Source organism: Lichenostomus cassidix, chromosome 1 (genome assembly GCF_008360975.1).
Source record: "Lichenostomus cassidix isolate B80296 chromosome 1, HeHo_3.0, whole genome shotgun sequence".
Taxonomy (NCBI): Eukaryota; Metazoa; Chordata; class Aves; order Passeriformes; family Meliphagidae; genus Lichenostomus; species Lichenostomus cassidix.
The window spans coordinates 103,082,681-103,088,821 of NC_139479.1; the positions used below are offsets into that span (position 1 = coordinate 103,082,681).

Here is a 6,141-nt window from a genome sequence, read left to right on the forward strand (position 1 = left end):
GGTTTCAGGATAAAAGTCTTTGTGAAAGAATTCTGTAATGAAAGGAGTTTAGCCAGTGTTCCAAATGCATCTACGTATCAAATTAATCAGAAATGCAGGTGAGCTTGGGTTCCATCCTGTTTTTAATCACAGAATCATGGAATATACTGAGTTCGAAGGAACCCGTAAGGATCAACGAATCCAACTCTCTATTTCTCCTACAACTAGATTCTCTGACTCAGAGTGCTGTCCAGACACTCCTAGAACTCTGACAAGCTTCCCTGCTGTCTCTGAAATTGAGCCCTTGGGAAACCCACTGAGCGACAGGCTGCCAGCCTGATGTAAGCCTATATATATATATATATAAATAAATAAAATTGACTTTCAGAATATAAGGAAAAGGGTAAAAATAAAAACAAAGGGTTGGGTCCCAATAATATATAGCATGAATTCAATATCGTCTTGAATGGTTGAATTTGATGAAGTTATTTCAGTCATTAATAAGGTCTTACGCCAAGGAGTTCCTCATCCTTACTTCTTGATTTCTTATTTGTCGTTTTATTTTGTCCAAGAGAATCTTTCATACAGATAAAATGCCAGATTCTATTTCTCAATTCTTTAACATTTTTGAAGACTCTGTATGACCATGAAATGTCATGTTTTGCCTGTCTAAAGAATTTATAAAAGAAGGAAGAAATACCCATTTTAGAACAGCTGGGCTTTGAACATACATCTATGCATAGATGCAAAAAAAAATTTCACAGGTCAAAATGTTATTTCCTTCTCGTGGTGTCTGACAGAGAAAAATAGTATTGCTTCTTATCTGTCCCAGTAAAACAAAACTTACCTTTTTCATCAATTATTATATAAATTAAACATCTTAATTATTCCATGGAGGGAACACATGCTGCCTTTGGACAAAGCAATATATGACTGTACTGATTAACACCAAGTGCTGTCATAGTGAATTTTGAGCATTGTAAGATCACAGAACCACACAATGGGTCAGGTCTGGTCCAGACATCCCAGATCACATGGCACAGAATTGCACCCATATGGTTTTGGAATATCTTCAGTGAGGGAGACTCCATACCCTCTCTGGATGATCTGTTCAGTGCTTGGTCAGTGGACAGTGAAGTTCTTCCTCGTGTTCAGGTGGAATTTCCTGGGCATCAGTTCCTGGCCTTGTCCTCTTGCTGGGCACCACTGAGCAGAGCCTGGTCCATGCTCTGATCCCTCCCTGCAGACACTGACAGACAGGGATGAGGTCCCTCTCAGCCATTTCTTCAAAATCCAGCAGAAATGGTTTACAACAATCAATCTGAGCTAATCTCTCAAGCCAAAGGGTATCATGAACTCATATCTTCCTCCCTGACAGAATCTAACTAACTGCATCCTAAAAGTAAGCAGAAAATCTGGGTTTCCACTTCTGACATCCAACACAGCCTGCAGAGGAGGAGGGGAGGAAGAAAAGGGTCCAGTCAGCATTTCACAGCATTTCACTGAGTCTTTGCCAACTACTCAGAGTGTGAACCTGTAATAAAGAATCATATTTAAGCATATGTGCATAAATGCAAATGTGGAGAAAATGTACATTCACCACAGCACGTATTAATGTTGCAATGAGACATCAGTGGATGAATTTATACCAATTTTGTCATAAAAGCATGTGTATTAACTTGTGCTGGGCATATATGGACAATCATCATTACTCACATTCTATTTATCTAATGCCTCAGATGGCTGGTTCTGACTTGTGAACTGTGTTTAGAGTGTTGTTTTAGAGAAAATGTACATGTATCATTACACCAAGAGAACAAATCTGGATGTTGAAATACTTTGATAGGACAGAAGAATGGCCAGGATCTTTGAATGTGCTGAAACATAAGTACTTTCAAGAGTTACAAAATAGTGTTAACTGTTGTCTGTGAAAACTTTGGCCATCAGGTGTGGTAAAGGTGTACAGAATTAATAGCTAATGCTCGAACATCCTCTTCCCTCTGTATGCAAATTGTTATACTAATGTCGCATTAAAATGCTTTAAATTAGCATGAATAATTGTTTGAATAAGAAATTATTTTAAAGCTCAGCATTGTCAACAACTGATTATAAGCCAGTGCTAATTACATTCCTTCAGCCTAAATATAATATTTAGATTAGTAAAACAGAAGGATGAATCATTTGCCTTGAAGATCTAGGAGTGGCAGCAATGTTATTTAAGGGAAATTAATTTCCCAAAGATCTTCCAAATTTCAGCCTCTCTGAGAGAGTGGTACAACCTCTCTCTCATCCTCTCAGCTTCCCTCTGAAAAAAACTTGACTTGCAGCTATGCTGCAATGTACTGATGACTGTGCACAGTAATCTGCTGCACAGAAGAAAACTGAAGACTGTATGCCTTGAGTCTGGACTTCAGGCAGTAAAAAGCCCAAGATCCTGCGGGCAGTTGTAGTTAAGATCCTGGGCTGTGTACTTCTTTTTCCTTCCTTTTTACCTTCTTTTCTTTTACACATGAGAAATTAACTTACAAACAAAGCCAGAGGAAGCAAACGCAAACAAATGCAGAGGAAGCAAAGCTATCTGTACAATCAGGTTGAAGTGACAAAGAGTTTTCACCCAAAAAAGAGGAGGTCAAGTTTTGAGAAGATTATATTTTTTCATTTTGTAAAAAAATTTCTTTTCAGCTCCAACCACTTGGCATTTTTTCTCCCCTCCAGAGCTTTCATTTCTATCAAGCTGAAAAAAAAATCAAAAAAGCATTGCTTTACCACTTTTAATGCTAGGAGCATGTGTATAGATAGCAGCTGAAAGAATGAGATTATACTCCATTTTATGGTCTGAGTACACTCCATAATACCTCAACCAAACAATTAGCATTTTTTTATTCAAGCAAGAATTTTTTGCACAAAGTTGCAAGGTCACACTGATGTTATGGCTTTCTCGTGAACTTTATGGACTAAGATATCCAAGACCAACACTTACAAGCAGGACAGAAAGCAATGGGCAGAAACTGATGCACAGGAAGTTCCACCTGAACATGAGGAAGAACTTTTTACTGTGCAGGTGACTGTGCACTGAAACAGGCTGTCCAAAGAAGCTGTGAAGGCTCATTCCCTAGAGGTATTCCAGGAACATCTGCATGCAATCCTGGCCCATGAGCTCTAGTTTGATGCTGCTTGAGAAGATCCAAATATTTATGCAGAAAATTTATTAAAACCTCAGAACACATGTTCTGGCTTCTGTAGTAGTTGTGCAAGAAAACTCAAAACATTGTGAACACTCAACCTATTTGAGTCAAGTAAATTTCTTAGAGCAGAAGTTTAGTAGCAAGAGCAAGAACAAGGTGCAAGGCTGAAAACATTTATTATGTTGCAATGGCTCAGTGAAGAACAGAAATAATACACAGTGAAGAAATTCCTATAGAAATTCTCCTTGAAGTATAAAAATTAAGGAAAACATCTAAAATAGCCTTGAGAAACAGTGTAGGAATATGATGCTGTTAGTACTGTCATGTTAGGAGTGTTGAGATTAGGTAAAAGATGAAACCCTTGCTTTCCAGTTCCTCAGAGATCAGGGGGCTCGGTTCAACTGGACCTGATTTCTGTACTATTAATTTGGCACTATAAGCTTGGCTGCATTCAATAAGATCCCAGATGTGCAAATAGTGTGAGTTACACTGTAAGTCTGGTTTCATTTATGATCACAGCCTCACCAATAATGTGATTTACTAATTCAACTTTGTGAGTCTGGCTGGGTTCAATAAGAACTTTCACTATCACAGATTCACAAATAGTGCAGCTTATTAAAGAAGCAGATTATGGATTCCTGTTAGATTTCCAGTGATAAATTCTCTAGGCCTACATAATAGCAGTGTACAACACTATGAACAAGTGTTCCTGGGCACACTCCAACACAATCGGAAGCACAAATCTGACCCAAGAGCTGTCCCTGCTTTGGGAAGGAGAGGGGAGCAAGCCCCTTGACTTGCCTGCAACATGGTTGTATCCTGATCCTCTGAAATGGAGGATTTCAAAAAACAATTTATACTTTTGGGAGAAGTGGAGGTGGGACTGTACTCAAAATATCCTGTTGCAGTCATATATGGGGGGGGCAGGGATGCACACATTTTATATGTGAAAGAGGCATATCAAGAGTTACAAAGAGATTGCAAAGGCTGTGGGTGTTGTGTAAGGGCAGAACAGAACTGCGACATGTTTGTATCAGCCTCTTTCTGATAGCTTATCATCTCCACCAACGCACCTTCCTGCCCACTGTAATCCTGTCATCCTATATTTCAGGGCATATCTCACGGGAATCCCTTCACCACCTATCTCATGGTGTATCTCATACAGTACCTCACAGGAATCAAGTACCTTTTTCCCAATATGGGAACACTGAACCCCAGAAAGAGATCCTAGTGTAGCAGAGAAATAAGTACAAACATAACACTGTCAAGGGATATGAAAGGAATGTGTAACTTAATGTTCTTAGCGTAGCAGCAAAAAGCCACACTTTTAGGAAATAGATGTTGTTTCCTAATTTTTCTCCCAGGTGAGACTTTTGCAATGCAAAATTGTCCTGTATGTGATATTACAGGGTTTTCATGGAACTTTCCGTGAACATTCTTGAAAGTGGGAGAAGTGAGCTTCAAAAATGGATTAGAAAAATGAAGGATAAGAACCATATTTTGATGTGGGGGGGAAAAAAGAGGAAGAAACTACAGTCAGCTATTAATATCAATTGTATGGCTTCCAAAATGGATCCATGGAAAAATAAATATTAGCAATAAATTTCTTATAGATGGTTCCATACAACAGAAAATGTAAGAAAAGTGCCATTTGAAAACACAACAAAATGCATTCACATGTGTTGAGAAGAGCAATTTGACACGACTATCATCCAGCATTACATTATATTGCTTTCTGTTAAAGGTGTTTATGATTTCATATTCCACAAAATGTGTTTTTAATCCTTAAAATGTTGGTAAAATCAGATTTTGGCCTACTTTTGAAATTCTAAAATATAAAATTCCACCAAAAGACTTTAGTAAAATTCTTTGTTAATACATAAAATTATGTGGTGCATAGCTTCAAATGACAGAAATGTGATTCGTTCTGACACCAACCTTTACATCTATGGGTTTACAACTTCAATTTTTTTCTAAAATCTCTATTAAAAGGTCATGTATTTATTAGTTGTATTTGATAGTGAAATACAAAAATTAATCAGAAATAGCCGGTATTATAGGGTGTTATAGTATGATTTCACATCTAATTACATAAAAATAAAAAAAATTGCCCATAAAATTTTGGACAGAAAAATCGTTCCTTTTTTCATATTCTGTGATGCAGGTTTCTTCGTTTGTTTTTTTTTGTTTTGGGTTTTTTTTTATAATCTGTATTTCAGTCACATCTATGATTTCAGGATAATTCTTTTAAACATCTTCAATATGTAAATTATGTGCTGCAATTTTTATCTGGTAACAAAATGCATTTATACCTGTTATTGTTCTATTTTATTGTCATTGTTCCTAAGGGGTGAACAGCTTTACTCAGGTCACAATGCTGCTCAAAATTCATTCCTTAAATCAGAATCTTTAGCTTTGTTAAAGTCAACCCCCACAAGAGTCAGTTCCTGTTTACAGTAAGGCATTTTAAAATATTCTACAGAATAAAATCTATTGCTGGAGAATACATTCTTAAGCAAAAGAGAAGGGAGTGGCTCACAGTAACCTCTACAATGTGAGGATTTTGGATAGAGAATATGACCAGTGTTATTTTAGATTTAAGGCAGTATACAAAATCCCTGCAATATCCTGAGCAGACAAGACAAAGCAGGTTGACTGCAACAATATTTTTACTTGCTGCTGTTTCATCGCACTCGGTGCTGTACTGGAAGTGGACAGGTGACAGTTTGCAGCACACCACAGCAGGGATTGTGAATGCATAGAGGTGTGCCCAGGAATTTGGGCACACAGACATATCTTCACCAATTCTGTGGTGAAGAGGCAAAAATCGTTGACTGCTACAGGAAACAAGAAGTATCATTGCCCCATAAAAAAGTTAGAAGTCTGCTGTTTTGAAGAACTAGACCCAGAGCAAACATTCTGAACAAATCACTGCTAATTACTGTATTATTTTCTCCAGAGTGACATTTAAGGAATA

General features: G+C 37.4%; 1 long non-coding RNA gene across 1 annotated transcript; it reads right to left on the reverse strand.

Annotated features, from left to right (window-relative positions):
- Positions 1-202: 202 nt before the first annotated feature.
- LOC146445472 (uncharacterized) lies at positions 203-893 on the reverse strand. The gene is made up of 3 exons (XR_014852169.1): positions 827-893; positions 515-648; positions 203-326 (listed from the first exon to the last, which is right to left on the reverse strand). It is a non-coding gene; the product is annotated as an uncharacterized LOC146445472 (long non-coding RNA).
- Positions 894-6,141: the final 5,248 nt, after the last annotated feature.